The 17,469-nt window shown below is 39.4% G+C and overlaps 1 protein-coding gene across 3 annotated transcripts in view; it reads left to right on the forward strand.

Annotated features, from left to right (window-relative positions):
- Positions 1–17,469, forward strand: part of ntm (neurotrimin) — a 253,225-nt gene that overhangs the window by 94,112 nt on the left and 141,644 nt on the right. Inside the window, exon 1 of one of the 3 annotated variants that reach the window (XM_044140621.1) lies at positions 16,086–16,102. The exons of the other annotated variants lie outside the window; for them this stretch is intronic. The gene's annotated coding sequence lies outside the window, so the exon portion shown is untranslated. Of the gene's footprint in view, positions 1–16,085; positions 16,103–17,469 lie in introns of those variants that run through there. 3 annotated transcript variants of the gene reach the window in all.

A 17,469-nucleotide genomic window follows, 5' to 3' on the forward strand; every position in this document is an offset into this window, starting at 1 on the left:
TATATATATTTGCATAATCTCACCTTCTTGAAGGTCACATCTGCTGTTGTTATGTTTGTGCCCTTAAAATGGGGGAATTGAATTATAGCTCATTGTTTGGCTCGGATCAGTCGCTACACCGAGCGTAGCGACTGCCTTCCGTTTATCAAAGTCGTTCTAGTAAAACATAGACAAGATGTCAGCGGGTGTCAGCAAAACCCGGAGTAAATCTGTGCTTTAGAAAGAAAAAACAAAAAAAAAACATTTTCAGCTACAGATGGGTGGAGTTGAAAACTGAAGACCCACAGATGCAACAAAAAAGGTACAGGAATTCGAATGATTTCTAACACTTAAAGAATCTTTCCAAGCTTCAACTCTTGAACTCTGAAGTCTGCCGGATGTTCTTAATCCGTTTTTGCCTTTGACAGGCCCAGCGCGGTCGGGTCAGAGTTCAACTGACGGAGTTGTGAGACGTTCATTTTCGCTCGTCCCCTTCAAGTCACATTGAGCCAAGCTCCTGTGAAAACCCTCCAGCTGACGAAGTACTCGTCACGGCGTTTTTGTTATATGTGTGGTTCACAGCAGCATGGTGAACACAACAATCCTGGCAGACACCAATCACTGTTTTGAGTTCACAGGTTTGGAGGAGGAAATAACGATCGATGAGCCTGAAACAACTCATTTTATTTTCCGTATTATTAATAGCCAAAAAAAAGAACGTCTTCCCACTGAATCGGACTAGAACCGACACAGCGATGTACTTTCTCACAGCCCCGGACAATTACTCTGTTTCTCTGCATAAACAAACACACTCACAAAATTCTGACCAATCAGAATTTTGCTGTTTTCCTGCAGGACTTATGATATTATTCACCAGGATTTGATGAGCTTTCAGATGTCATAATGAGGCTTACATGCTACTGGTTTACTGTAATAAAACGTTCTTTTAGAGGAGTCTCTGCAAAACTTTGGCATTTTAAGTCGGGAGCATTTTGAGACGTTAAATATGACAACACTATGAATTGTTTTAAACATATATGTACCTTTGTTTTCATAAGTAAAATGTAAAACTTAAACTTGTAATAAGCAGCAAAATTCTGGTTTCTTTTTCAAAAGTGAGTCACTTTCATATGGGGTCATAAATTAGTTAATATCTGATGGTTGTCAAACTGACTTCAGCTTGAAGAGTCTTCTCACTTTCACATCATTATGTGCAACACATTTTGCGTTGCGGAAATCGGCCGGATCAAACTCAAGTAACAGAAGCGTAGCAGATCTTGTGGCTGCTGGTCTGTCTATTAAAATAATAATTATAATGATGGTGTTTATTATTTAAACGTCACTGGCTTGGGTTAAATTTTTAAAGTCACATGTTCATCAGCTGCATTTTCTTTACAAATGTACACAACACTTCTTCAATATTCTGCTAGTGTTGAAAAGACACAATTTTGCGACTGCAGTGTTTCCATTACATAAGAAGTGCAATTGTATGTTGAAAGCAGAGGCATTTTAGAAACTCAAGAGGTTTCTAAAATGAGAAACAAAAATAAAATCCATATCAACAACTTCCCTCAGTTTTTCCACACATTTCAGTCTCTGCCTTGTGGGGACCAACACTATTTACTTCTTCATTCTGTATGCAAGAGGCAAATAGGAGGCAGGGCACAGTAAATATAACTTTGCCATTCTGGATCCTTATCAAAACAGGTAAAGATGGCCGAAAGCTTCTCTCCTGAAGAACCATAAAACATGATTATGGAAAGGAGAAAAACTTTTGATGATGACTCCAAAGCAGATGTTTATGGGTGGAAATTTGGAGTCTGACAGTGAATTTGAATAATAGGATGAGATGGAAGACCAGCTAGATCCGAAGCAAAGATGAGCCAAAGGAACAGCCTGTGAGGAAATTGTCTCCTGGACCAGAATATGTCCAAGAGCAGTGAAGAAGAGAAAACATGCTGATGTAAAATATTTAAAATGGTGAAAATTAACGGCTTCTTGCCTCGGAAAATGGCCGACCTGCCTGTGTCATCAGTATGCAAACAGTGCCGCCATAGCAGTCATTCAGTGCAGGACATCGTTATTTTAAAGCTTTTAAATCCTAGGTTCCATCCTGAAAATGATTCAAGATTTGCACTTACTTAGAGGGATAACAGGGCTTTGGACGAAGGAAGGAGATGGACAAGCAAAGCTCTGTCCCTGGTGGGTTAAAGGGACAGTCTGTTCAGTAAAGCTGATGAATTGTCTGGAGCAGTGTCAGGCTGAGGACCACTTGACCCATTTACAAACAATCAGGGACCACCTATCTTGAAAATGTCCCCGCGTGAATACAACATCAACATATACACAAAGTTAAATTAAAATATTAGTCTCTTTGTGCCACCTCAACTGTGCAGTGCACTGTGTGAATCGCCTCGTTAGCTAATATTTCATGACACGGAACATAATGCGGGTTTGGATCCTCCTGATGACCAATCAAAAAAACAAAAACAAAATCATTGTTGTATTTTCTTTTTTTTTATTTTCTGAACTCTTGTCGAGTTTGTGCAGCGATTGTTTTTGAGAATGTTGCTGAAGATAAACCGCAGACAGCGGTGCTCGACAGGATGGTGCTTTCATTCGCATCGTCACATCGAGTTGTCGCACTTTCACTTTTGTGTCAGATGTTTCTTCGGCTTTTCTTTAAGCGGCCCTGTCACTGTTATTTTAAACAATCCTTTGGTAATTACATGCTAACTGTGCGTGTCGCACTTTTGAGCTTATCTCAAGGCAAATAAATAGTTGTTCACATGCAGTCCTTTGCGGGCCACTAGGGGGCGCCCGCGGACCACCAGTGATCAGTGGATCACAGTTTGAGAAAGGCTGGTCTAGACTCTAGAGCAGGGGTGGGCAATCCTGGTCCTCGAGGGCCGGTGTCCTACAACTTTTAGATGTGTCTCTACTTCAACACACCTGAGTCAAATAATGAGGTCATTAGCAGGACTCTGGAGAACCTGACTGCACTTGGTTCAGGTGTGCTTCAAGAGTTGACCAGAGTCCCTAGAGTGACAGGATTTTGTATGTCTTCATCTTTTGGTGATCGAACTCATTTTAATGGGCAAAATATGTTCAGGTGTGAACAGATTTTTTTACATATATCATTGCTAAAATCTAAAATCTAATTTAAATTTGAGTAGAAAGTTAGTTTTTTTAAAGGCTCTTTAGGTTTTAGTGGTCTTAATTTGAAAGCTAAGGTAGGAAAGTAGGTAAAGAGAGAGAGGAAAGACATGCTGCAAAGGTCACCAGGCCAGGAATCGAACCTGCGACGGCCAGCTTAACCCCTGCGCTACCACAGCACCCTGATTAGAAAGTTAGTTTGACTGAAGCATGAAAGGCAAATACACCACATTTGTTACTTGTAACTAAGATGAAGTATATATTTTTCAGTAGTTGAAGGAAAAGGTGTTTTGAACTGAAAAACCCCAAAATGCTCTGTGTCCCCCAGACTCTCAAAAACTGGCTGAATAACAAATAAATGAACACAGCAGTTGCAGTGTGAATGTTGCCTTAGTGAAATGTTTTCCCAGGGTAAATGACAAACAGACTCGGCTCGCCGTTCCTGAGTGAAACATCAAATCCAGCTACCTTCTCCCACTGCTCCTCTTTAGTCCAGTTCTGGTAGCCTGGTTCTGGTAGCCCCCACGTTGGAACACAAATTACTAGTCCTGACAATTCTCCTGAAACAGAAACTGTGTGTACAACAAAATGTGTTGTATAGTGCTTTCTAATATATTTTTTAAAGGAACCAACAAGAGTCATTACTTTGAGCTACAGCAGCCCCTTGGAAAACACAAACTAGGCACTGTGGTAAAAAAGAATCAGTGAGTCATGCTTTCCCCTCCTGCACCTCTTTTAGTAGATACTGATGACTGCAAGCAGGAAATATCCCAAAGGAGCTGCAGATATCTGATTACTTTGACCAAGATGTTATAAGGTAGTTCTAATGATCTACAAAATTACATTTACAATTTCTCTTTTTTTGGTTTGCAGCATTTGAAAAACAGAATGTACATTTTGGGGCCATTTCATGGTGGTAAGCAATGCTTTTTACTGAGTCAGTCACTGGTGGCATTATAACAGGTAATCGGTGTGAAAATTGATCATTTCTACAAACTAGAGACGACTGTCTCTACTTCCTGTCAGAGTATAAAGTAATTATTCCCCGAGTGGATTGTTGAGCAGAATTGCAATTAGCATCGGCTTTCCGTAAATCTGATTTTCCCTTTCCACCAATCCTAAGAAAGCCCCGAATATCGGAAAGGCTCTTGAGGTAATCTTAAGAGATCTTACTGCCATGTGTGGTGTGTTCAGAGTGATCTGGTCCGCCCTGAAGGACGTCGGCAATGCTCCGATCCGACGTGTATCCAATCAAAAAGCGAGGTGACAGAAAAATAGAGGGCAATCCAAAGTACAAAGAAGACAAAACGTGGAACATAAAGTCCAGTGGACGTGTTTTCATGGTATTTTCTCAGTTTCTACATAGTTCATCATTTATCGTGACTCCTTCCAAGTCGGCCATGTTTGTTTACTCTGAACTTAGGTTTGGTTTTGAGGGTTTGAGAGATTTCCTGTCTGATATCTGAATGTTGGTGAGTGAAACTGGTTTGTGTGTGTGGTGTTACTCCTGCCGTCTGGCTCAACACTGTAAAACCAAACCTGTCATACCGAAAAATTATTTTATCCTTATGTCTGGGTGACCGCTCAAGTAAAAAAAAAACAAAATCAACCGAGAGTTTTAAAATCTTGTCATGTGAACCAGGCATTGAATTGCTTTCAGTCAGTAAAAATGAGTTGAATCAGAAGAAAAATCCTGCTTTCTGATTGGCAAAGATCTCTGTTTAGAATTTGACGTTTTGTAACGTGAAGGCATTGTCACAACAAAAAAGGAATTACCGTACACAAAATTTCTATTTTGTTTATGTACCAATTAGAAGAAACACTGACTTCTGACATCTGAAGGACAAACTATAGACCCCGTTGGTGTAATTAAGTGGTTTGTGGGAAATCTTCTATCTTTATCTCCACAGCAATGTCACTGTGACGTCCGCCCCCTTTTCAACATTTCTCAAGATAGGTTAGAAAGGAGCATACCCCTGCAGTGTCTGTCTGAGATGAGGAGAGAAATGGCCCCTGAGAAACTACTTAGGAATGATTCAAACAACACGGCTCAGATTCAGATGTGCTGCCCTGTCTTTCAAAGTCCAAAAAAACCCCCAATACTAATGGCATCTGATGGCATCTCTAGGAATCAGGCCCGATCTCCAAACTCAAAGGGCTCAAAGGATCAATTGTTAATCTCCCGGCACCAAACTCTGAAAATGTATTCTTGTGCTTGTCTTTGTATATCTGGAAAGGAACAGAATACAAAAAGTAAAATGTATAAAGCCTCTGCATTTGTCTCAAAACTGAAGATTGCACTAGTGAGTATAACTATTACAAATACTACAGTAGACCCGCTGCGCTGATGTCAATTGTAATCTTGCTTTTTAAATAAAGACCCATCAAAGTGTTGAACGTTGTCTCAATCTGTGTCATGAAGACAAGAATGTTGAAATGCTGCACAGTCACACACAGAGGAGGACGTCCACTGTACTCCTGATCACTGGTCAGGTCGTCCTGCTTCCATAGCTTATCTCTCAGCTATCTGCTATCAATTCAGTTCAGCAGATCTCATCAGGCTGGTTTGGTAGCCATTTTGGCTGTTGGAGATGATGTATCCCCAAATCTTTTTCGTACTCGATCATGAATTCCTCGGGTGAACATTGAGGCAGTGTGGTCAGGGCTCCTTCGTTGATCATCCTGAAAGATTCCCTGGGCTCGTATTACTCTGTCGTATTGGTTGCGCTCATACTACCTGAACTTTTTTCAACTTGTCACAGACCTTAAGAAATATATTTCGGATTAGAGACAAAGCTTTAATTGTGAAGTAGAAGAAGAAGAAGAAGAAAAAAAAAGATACATTGATTTCAATTGTTTTCAACCGGAAAGACATTACATTTCTTTTGTGCGTCCTCTTCGCTGGCACTAAACTGTAAGTTTATCTGTGTGCAATTTGTTCTCAGTGTTCACACAGCTGTTCTGTTTGCAACATGCTGCAGTTACAGATTCATTATGGCCTCACAGTTAACTGCTGGCTATTTAATCTAGTTTCCAATGTCTATGGTTACATAGACATTTAAACGCGCCTCTATTACGGTGCGTTTAAATATAAAGTTTCTGTCGATGGTGTAGTTTTGAGACACAATTCTTAACTGAAATTAACATAAAGTGAAGAAAATCAACGCCTCCCCCCATTCTACATGTATAATTTTGCCCAAAGGGACTTTTAGCAGAGAATACTAGAGGTCAAATTATGTATCATGTTTTTAAAACACATAGACATTTAATACAGCTTCCATCTGAATGTAGTGATTATTATAAAGCTGCAAATAGCATGAACGGATTATGTTCTTAACATCCTATAAACCATGAAGGCAACACTGACTGCATTGTTTTACTGCTTTTACGGCAAAAAACGCAGAGCTGGACTTTCTAAATAAATTTGCATAAATAGTTATTTATTTATGTTTTGTTTGTTTTTACCTTTATTGTTTTGCTTGGAAGACCATTGTGGTGTGACCAGGAGATCTTTTCTAAAAATAGAATCTAAATAAGTAGATGAATACTCTCTGAATAACTTTATCAATATCATGAGACGACAAGAGCTAATGGCATCCACAGTTTTATCTTAAAAAGTACAAAGTTGTGTTTTCACAACAGTGTTGTTGGAATTAAAATCTACAAAACCAAGTATTAAATAAAACCCTGTGCATTTATTAAAAACTTTACCCCCTGGAGATCTTCGTCTCGCAGAGGTGACTCTCCTGCGTGGGACTTTGGAGAATTCAACCAATAAGTCTTTTCCAAACAATAAGAACAATTCTAACATAAAAATAAGAGTATTTCTTTCTTGTGCTTTTTTTACCCTCTTTGATGACACTTGACTGTTGTCATTAAGTGCTACAGTTGCTCCCATCTGTACCATTTGTAGTCAATGCCATCAGCCCAGAGACCAGAATGTGTGTGGAGTTTTTCCACATCGGGCAGCAAATTAGCTGTGGTGTTTACTGTGTGGTTCCAGAGTCAATACAACGAAAAAGTCAAGATGAAGACCCGCATCTCAAGTGAGCAGAATGGATGCATGTGTGAATTCTTCTGTGGGTTTCGCTGCATTGTTTCCTCTGAATGTATGTAAGATAATTGTAAAAACATTTCCATTTCTCACTGAAAATAAGGCGAGTGAAAGGAGAGCCAGCGCTGGAAAGAAAAAAAAAAGAGGAAGTGAATAATGGAGTTATCAAGATTGTCTCTGCAGTTTTTGTGTATTGTTATTCTCCGTTTCAACTCTTTACCCTGGCAGAGTGTTAGAAAGTGCAGCTTCAAATGCTCACTGTCAGAAATCCAATTGCAGCCGTTTGAGAACGAACCAGATTGATGAGGCTGAGAAAATCCCTTCTGCACAGTAAATAAAGCTAAAATAAATAAAGCACATTCTCCTATTTAAGTTATGATGTCTTCAATGTGTCATAAAAAAATATCTGGACATGATTTTTGTTTCTTAACGCATAGCTGCCCCTGGGTTATTTATGTTAAAGCTCGTTATGATGCGTTACGTTTACATGTTACAAGTCATGTCTCATGCCCAATACAAGATATTTTTACTCCGCTGTGAAGCCAAGAGCTATTTATATAAAAAAAATTAAAACCAGCTCTCCCCCTAAAGGACAAATTACCTCTTCTATCTGACTCACTCCTCTGCTCATACGCACAGCGTTATTATGCAGCCCTGCTGAATGGACTAATCCTTCATGTTAAAGGCTCATATTATTCCTTCACTGGCTGTTAAGTTAGTGTGACATTTATTCTGTGCATTAATCACTTGCATTTGATGATCCATTGTGTTTAACCTTGACTGCAAGACATAGAGAGGTACTTCCTGTGTGTAGCTTCTTTTTCCACTTTTCCAAAGCGAGAGCTGTGCAGTGGATCGTTGTCGGTGCGCCCGGGATCCATGGATGTGTTATTACAGATTTATTTGCTCATGGATGATGGTGTCCCTGTGTAGCATCCTCAAAGATCCGCTAAATGTGCATTTAAAGTAGAATATGGAATAAATGTAATAACCCTGGAAAGATCACCAGTCATGAGACAAACATCATGAGAAAAATAAGCTGTTCTAAAACCCAAGACCAGCTAACCTACCACGCCTTTAGACTGCCAGTGTCCTGGGAGAAGAGTAAATATGATTTAACACTAACCAAAAACTTAAAATGACTTCTGATGCTAATTTACCTACGGAGTGAATCTAGATGTAAATATAGCTGTCAATATAGGATTTTTCGTCAAATGAAATGAACTAAACGGAGTCTTTCTCTGAGACATTACTCACGGCACAAATCTCTTTCATTTAAAAACCATATAATCTCTTGAGATTCAAGGAACGAAAAAAATAAATAAAGAATGGATGTTATCTGTTATATTATGTGAACGTTAGAATCTTCCTGATTGCTTTTGCTTTTTCTTTTCATCTAAAAAAAAAAAAAAAAAAAAAAAAAAAAGATTCCCAGTAAAACCATAGTTTGTGCAACATGGTTGGAGTAAAGGCCTCTATTCCCCGTGAAACGCTGCTGTTACGCTGACAAGAAACTCTGAGCTCAAGACACATGTAAAAATGTAGTTGAAGAGAAGAGCAGAATCTGTTCAAGTTCCATTACAATAAATGCATATATAACGGACCAGTGCACTTGTGCCCATCCCATAAATATTTAAACAGGCCCACTCAGGGTTCACCCAAGATTAGGGTGACACACAAATACACACGCATACACACACACGCAAACACACGCACAGTCACTGGAAGTGTCATGTCTCACTAAGGCAATTATGGTTTGAGGAATTTCTCGCGAGGCTTACCCCCACTACTCGACTAAGCAAATACCTTTATATCATCTGAAGAGAAAAAAAAAGATGAGATGGAGTGGCTGTTGATAAAATAAGGCCCAGGTGCACTGAAGCGCCAGGATGTAGTAAATCAGCCATAAAATTAATTTTTGGAAAGCGTATGCTCAAGGCTACTTGTGTAAGAAATCTAGAACCAATTGTAGTGAGGAACTGTCATTTGCATCAGGGACATCTCCTGTGATTTATCTCCTGTGATCATCTGGCTCAGTCACATGACGCAGGTCACACAGAGAATGGAGACATGGACACCGCTCAGTCTGTTTGGATTTTAACTCATCATTTAAAACTTTTAAAGGTTTTGAAGCAGCCTAGAAAGTGTAGGGTTTCCATGACAAATTCAATAATTGTTCAATGTTTTCATGTTTCAAAGTCTGCTGCTCCTTCACACGTCCACATAATTGATTGGTGTCTCGGTTGACATCAGGCAACATCCAGAAGCTGGATTTGAACAAAACTGGAGATGCTAATCAGCTGCTTATATTTCTAAAAACGCTGCAGTGTTGCCATGGTTACACATCCTAATAACTGTCTTTAAGTAAAAAAAAAAAAAAGTAGGAGCAAAAATCCTTCCAGCTACACAGCATCCAAAAGCAGAGGGAATAATTACTCAACTTGCATCGCCTCAGACATAAACATCTAGTTTTCATAGTCTACTATAAAAACAAAATCAACATCAATGTATGAGAAGTACTCCAACTCTAAAATCCAGGAGCCTGATTACTGATTGTTTTAGGGAGTTCTCTTATGTACAACACTGCTTTGATTTATTTGAGGTTGCTGACATCATGTGCCACTTTTGCCCTCACTGTGCAAAGGAAAACTTGCATATAGCAACAAAAAGGGATTTCATAAATATGTACTAAGTAAAAATGTTTTATTATGAAAGCTAAACAAAAAAAAAAGAGCTAAAATTTATAGGTGGAATGGGAATTAACCGGGGCGAACTCCTACCACCATTGTACAATTTCAAAAAAAGAAAAGAAATACAGTACTGTAGAATAAGTTGAACCTTTCCTATTATCTGACAATGAAAACAGATTGGAAGCATGCTTCCTATCTTGTTACTTATAAAAGTCTGCAGATTTTGCATAGCCACTTGCGGAATAAATTTCTTATTGCATCCATAATCAAAAGAGGAGAGCCACATGTTGCACACCTCTCGTATAACCCGTCCCAGATTAATGGGGAGCAGCAATTGCTTATCTTTGTGACTCCTAATGCAGTTGCTCCTTGGCATTGTTTCAACACACACCTGTATGCTCCAGGTCAGGGGTCAAATAGCGTCAAGCTACGTCACAGATGAGTTGAAAAGGCCACAAATTGCAAGTGACATTTTCATGCCTATTTCGGTTCAAAATAATTGAAAAAACACGACGCAGCCCGGACTTTTGACATGTTTACCAAAAGGCTGCTTTCATACAAGCAGCACCTGACTGTGACTTTTCAGTGCTTGGAGAATCTGAGTGTAATTTGCACAGCATGGTACCCACGCAGCGAGGGGGCAGGTAATCGTCTCTGTGCACTCTGTGGAGCAACAGACATACATTACAGCAGCTGAAAGAGCGTTGGGGTGGAAATGGCTTCTGTTGCAGCGGGTTGAGATCCATCTATTGTAAGATAAAACTAGTGATCCAAATCCAGGTAGTCTGGTTTAAACTCTCTGAAGCAAGTCTGTGTTTCAGGTTTTCCTCATCCCGTCTGCCGTTTTGTTACCAAAAAGTTTCTCAGAGAGCAAATACAAACGGAAAGATCACATAGCTGAAGAAAAATAAATCATGATTTGTACTTTAAGCTTCAGGAGCGCATTACTTGATTCTTTCCCTCTGACCTATTTCTTTTTTTTCTTTGTAAGAACGACGTCGCTCTTTCTTGTACAATATTTTTGGTTCGAACAGCTGCAAGATTAAACATTTCTCTGTTTAGTCTTTCACAATATATTATTTTTGATGTTATTAACATTGTTAATCCCATTTTATATATTCTTTTCTTTTTTAAGATGTTTATTTTTGTTTTAATCAGTATTCTTAACAGACATATAATATCTTAGTCATGTCTTTGCGTGATTCGGTTTGCTGTAATCGATCATCTACTACAGTGGTTCCCAAAGATTTTCTGGGCCCCCCTATGCATTACAATAAAATCCTGAGAGACACAACTGTCTTGTTGTTGTTTCCCACCTTTGCACCATCTTTTCGCTTCGTACTCATTCTGATTGCAGAATTTAATTAGCTATTTAAGTATATTTTTAATATGATAACAGCACTATTTTGTACTTTCCAAAACAGTCTGTGGCAACAGACTGTTTGCTGAAAAACTCAAATTAGGGCGAGCGAGAAAATAGATCATGCATTAAACTGAATAAAAACAAACAAACTATAGCCTCATCTATTTCAGTTATCTCTGACTGTCACAACACCTGAATATCACTTGGCCGGCTGAATGTTCCCTTTTGCTTGCTATTAAAGTTTCAAAAACTTTTTGTTTGTTCCTGGTTGAGGAGATGATGCGAGTCGGTTGGCTCCTTTTGAGACATTTGTTCAGGAACATCAGAACAGGTAGAACAGGTCAAGCGAGGGCTGGAGAAAGGCTATGTTCCAACATCCAGAACGCTGTTTTAAACCTTGGGGTGACTTTAGCCAAGATATGCATTGTGTGTTAGTTCCCTAGTTGTTTCTTGCTCACTGGTACAGATGGGACGATGATGGCGACAGTAACAAGACTTCGTCCTGCTCCACCCGCCTCTGTCGGAGTGTCCTTGGGCAAGACACTTAACCCACATTGCCTGCTGCTGGTGGTCAGAGGTCCTGGTTCCCGGCTGCTTTCAGACTGCAGGGCAGCTATGGCTGCTATCCTGTATCGCACCACTATCAGCATGTGAATGGTTATATGAATGGGTGATTGACTGAATGTAGTGAGAAGCACTAAACAATTACAGACCATTTACCATCTACTACGATTTAATGGTGAGTCAGTCCTCTAGAACCAGTTAGGTAGACTTCTGCTGAATTAGGTCAATTACTTTAAAGGGGGTGAGTATTTATGGAGTTGTTTATTCTATGTTTAATGTTTTTATTGAAATCTCTTTTCACTTTGATGGTAAATGTTTTTGTCAAAAAAACCCTAATTTTGTCGATCATGACTGATTTTGTAAAGGCAATTACAAATCGGTAATTGTAATTGCTTTGTGATCCAGAATGTATTATGGAGAAATAATATATTTCTAAGCCTTTTCTCCATAATATAGGGACTGTCACCCCACTGAAGATTGGGGACATCATTAGGGAGAATGTTAAGACTCCTGGCTCAATGTTGTGCTAAGCCAGGAGGTCCTGCTGAACATAATGTGCAAGACCATGCAAGGGCACCATTAGAGGCCAAACAAGAAATCTAAGAAAAACCTTTTAAAACTACAAGTTACCTGTCAGATAAAAGAGACAAAAATAATCTTGGAACTCCCTTCCTTTGGATTTCTGACCAGATACGATCTCCAGAGATCTCCCACATCCAGACAACAGGATGTCGAAACTGTGACTGAGATGTTTATGTTGCTGGTGCTCACACACGGTGGCAGTTTTTAAAAAGCCATCAAGTATCTGCAGCCCAAATTGAGAGTACTTGAATACATAATGGGACAGTCAGTTGCCAAAACATTTATGCGTGCTCAATGCTGTCCTCCACCCACTGGGACAGTGGATGTACTCTACACAAGCCTCAGTGCCACCTGAGACAGACATCACTCATCTGACTGAGGCAACAATAACATGATAGCACTGAGTGACCTCTGCAGTGCAGTCATGTTCTCCAAAGTCCTGCTAATGACCTGATTATTTCACTCAGGTGTGTTACAACCGAGACACATGTATAGGTTGCAGCACACCCGCCGTCGAGGGCTGCAGTTGTTGTTCTAGTATTCAAACGATGCAGTCAAGTTTAGTTTCTTCTTTGAATTTGGTGGAAAGTGTTTTAAGGGAAATCAGCCCATTACATCGAATCTCTGACCTGCAGCATTCGCTCCTTCTTGATGAACACGCAGAGACAGTGGACAGCTAATTTAATTCAGTTGTACCAGCTCTAACTACGCAAGGTAACTAATAATTGCTTTTGGAAAAATGAAGGAACTTATCAAGCCAGCCCTAAGTCAGTCGATGAGGTACAGATGAGTATTTATTAATATTTAGAGTTTCAGCTGTTACCTAAAGGAAGTTGTCTACAAAGTGACAGTCTACAAACATGAAGTAATTACTTTGTGTCAATGTTCAATACAAGTATAATCTTGCAGCAGCAGGAGTATCTAAATTTATTCTAAGACATCTGTCTTGGAATAACTCTTATTCTCATATTATACTGCTGTATTGTCAGCAATACAGCAGTATAGAAGTTGATGGGAAAGTGGTTCTTTTTCTCATTCGTATTTCCTGCCAGCAGCACATTCATAATTATTGTTTCAGTCAAAGTTTAATGTGATTTTATTACGGTATTAGTGAAGGGTATATGGAAAGAATATGGAAACATGGCTGTCTGGGACAAGTCTCTTTAATCTTCTTAGACATTATGAAAAAAAACAAAAAAAACAAGGGCAGTTGAAGTTTAAAAGGGGAGGAAGAGAATTTGAGGATTTCCCGTGTGGAAGCTATAGACTTAGGTTCTGTTAAACTGAAGGGTAGGATGGGGCAGGAAGTGGCTACACATGGTCCTTTTTTTCCCAAATGTACATTTTGTAATTCCACTAATTAATTTCACTAACATGTGTTGCCTCTGAATGCCCACATGTATGCTATTTTGAGGTTATTTCCAAGGAAATGCATCACAGTTAACTTCCAGCGAACCTTAAAATGACAAAGGCAGCATGTTCTGATAGACATGCTCCATCAGAACAGACTTCGCCTTGTTGAAATAATAATAATGTAACCAGGGTTGTTTTCTTAGCATGTGGATCCATGATGTTACTATCAGAGATCTGTGTCATCAGAGTCCAGAGGGGAGCCGGAGTCGTACCGCCCGGATCCACATGTACAAACAATGGTGATCTCTGTTGACACAGAAACGACATTCTTTTTCAAACATGATCACTCGCCATCAGTCACAGCATCGCTCCAAAAGTCTCTGCTTTGTTGTGAATGGTAGCCTGCAAACGGTATGGTTTCCGAACACACAGCACGTCTGCAGTACATGATGGCTGGTGTGAAACATCCAGTTGTGTCTGGACTCACACAGACGCAGTCGTAAAGTTGCATCTGTGACAACAATCTGTTCTGGGAGAGTGAAACCATCCTGTACAGGTGTCTGCTGGCATAAAATATTGGCCCCATACTGGGCTCTGTGGAGCCCAACATGTCATACTTGTGAAAACCCACACAGTAACCCCCATCATCACTAACCCAATTCACACAGCCGCTACTGGTGTGTATCAAATTATGTTTGACTTGTGGTGTTCTTCATGGACCATAAAATTCCATCAGTGATTGTGTTTTACATAACACTGGATCCCCTAGTTATGAATAAGGTGAAATAAAACTGTTTAGAGGAGCTGTGGATTCCCCCCAGCAGCTCATATGAGATTATTGCATATGAACAAGTCAGTATGGTAATTATGGCACAGAAATACACATCAGACAGTTCTACTCTCTGCACAGCTTCAAATAAACAACATGTCAGCACCCAAAAATCTTAAGCCTTACAAATAGTCTAAAAACCAGCGGGGGGTTTTCCACTGGCTGTATCCATCTTCTCCCCTTCATTTGTCAGAGGATGGAAAGCCTGTTTCGACACAGAAACAAACAATTCAACTAAACTGTTCCTTTGCATTCACGCCAAGCTAGTTTTCTTTATTGTGGTAGTTTTACAAGCTTCCCGAAAAACATTAAGGACTGTGACAACGATGATAGTCATGTCGCGATTATAATTTGAATGGCAAAGCCAAAGCATAGCTAAGAAATGAGAAAGTTAAAAGAGGCCATAAATCAAATGTCACTGAAGCAATTGCTCATCATTTTATTGAAGTCATTGTCAGGGAAACTATTGCTGATAAGATGCACAAGGTCGTGCGCAAAATTAGGACTGTGTGTCTTGTTTTTGGAAGCTCTTTCTTACGGCGCAGAAAAAAGAAAAAAAAAAAAAAAGACAGCCATAGAGAATACTAAGAAAGGACATGAAGCTGCACAGAGACGCAATGTGGGGAAAAAGCAAGGTTGAAGACTTAGAATATGCTTTAGGTTTCTACCGTCAAATTACGTCATTTAGATTCACGGCACGCATAAAACCGATGAAGTACACGGACTAACGGTGTCCCAGCAAACATGGCGATTAAAATATCAACGTTATTCATGTCACCTTCAGGGTAGGCGCACACCAGTTTATGTGATGCCTAGTTCTAGTGCTTTTTAGTATCCGTTTTCGTGCGGCTTTTTATTGACTGTGTAGACAACTGCTATCGATCGGCCTGGCGTTTGAAGATAAAGTTGCCAGTTTGTTGGGAAGAACTGCACAACAAGCAGAGGAAAAGCAATTTTGGTATTCTGATAGTTTGGAATTTGACAAATTAGTTGGACTTTTTTGCAGTCGCCTGAAAAAGTCAAAATAAGATCCTTAAAATGAAAAAAAAAAAATTAAAAAAATGGAGGACATTGTTTACATTTTAATGACTCGCCGTGGCTGACGGGATCTGCTTGTATCCCTTTAAAATGACACGGAGAAATGAGAATTCCAGTTACGGGTTTATCTAGGATACTGTCAAGACAAATAAATGTATAAGCTTCTGTGAAGCCCTGGAACATGCAGCCTTCTGCAGGATACAATAAAATGTTGCTAATGCAGCTGAGCTTGGAGAACTTGAGATGAATTTATTAAAACAGCTGTGTGCCACAGAGTCATGATTCGACGGAACCGAATTGTGACTCTCCTTTGGCCAATGAATGCCGAAGCAGAAAAACATAATTAAATAAGTTACCCACTCTTTAGGATAATGAAACATGATCTCAAAATGCAAAATGTCAATTGTTTGTTTTTCTCTTTGTGTTTTTTTTTTTCCAGGTAAGTGGGGAAAAAAAACAACTGCTGAAGCTGATTGAAAGTGGACTGCCTTCAGGTATCACATTCATCCACTCACCAGACCCTGGGATCCACTCAGCTGTCACGCTAATAGAGTTTATTGCTTTGTGAGGTTAACATGTAGACTGAAAATCAGGTGGCTTGATGGAATAAAACCTGGCAACAACTTGACTGAAACCGTTCCATCTCACCAGCACACAAAGACGATCTGTTTGCACTACAACGTTGAAAACAGCTCAGGAATACTGCATACCTTAGCAGAAGCCGCGTTGCTCCAGTCAGCTGACAAAGTGTTTTAAATTTCTTAAGTAATGTTATGAGAAAAGGAAATTTTAGAGGATTCTGGACTTGTTTTGCAATATTTAGTGACATGACTCCACAGATAATATGATCTCAATGTTAAAATGCTTGACTCTCGAAAGTAAAACAATTTTTAAGTTTTCTTAAAATATTCGTAACAACTCTGCCGATGTCATGCAGCAGAGCTAGAAAATAATTTGCTCTCAATGTTCTTCTTTTTTACAGTTTTGGTGATTTAAGGGCTTTTATTTTGTTGACTAAGCAGCGATAAAAGTAACGTGTTAAGTTCACGTGTATGGTGGTCCAGCTCACTCGCACACAGACTGTCTCTTGCACTGCAGCATGTTTTATTCTAAATATAACATTAATTCAGAATACTCTGAACAATTAGAACCCATTTCAATAGGATTGCCAAAATAAATGATCATAACCAATGTTTAGAAAGGATTTTTAGGCAGAGTGATGTTATGACAGTTCTGATTCCAAAAGGACAAACATTCACCAACCTCAAGAGATTTCTGAATAAGTTGATGTTTTTGTTGTTGAGTTTTCAAGGATTTTATAGTCTGCTCTATAGTCAATAAGTTATTCTGTAAAGTGTCTGTTTCTATTTGTAGTTTACATATCATAATGCATCTAGCACATTGTTTCCATGGTTTTTACTGTAAGCCATTTCCAAAGTAGAAGTAGACAAACCTACTATGTGCTGACACTGCAGCATAAATCCACATTACACGGATACAGTTATGTTTTTACGAGTTTAGATGATATTCCCCTTTAAAACCTGGTCTATAAAGTTCAAAGTGCAGTATATGAGCCTCCCTAACCTGTTGTGGATGTTTAAAAGAGGCATGTCTCAGTTGAATAAAAATGTTCATCTCACCACTTCAAACAAAACGTCACATCACTCATCCTGGGGGGTCTGGCTGAATGTAAGCAGACCCATGTTGTGATAGTTAAAGATCCCTGACAGACTAGAAAGAGTCCTCTACGAGAACTGGTTCTCTACTCCCATGATTCCCGTCCCCTGGGCAGGACACTGACTCTTTTATGTTGGAATTGGGCACCACTGAGTCAAACCAGACTCTGAGTCTCAGGCTCTAA

Source organism: Gambusia affinis, linkage group LG15 (assembly GCF_019740435.1).
Source record: "Gambusia affinis linkage group LG15, SWU_Gaff_1.0, whole genome shotgun sequence".
Taxonomy (NCBI): domain Eukaryota; kingdom Metazoa; phylum Chordata; class Actinopteri; order Cyprinodontiformes; family Poeciliidae; genus Gambusia; species Gambusia affinis.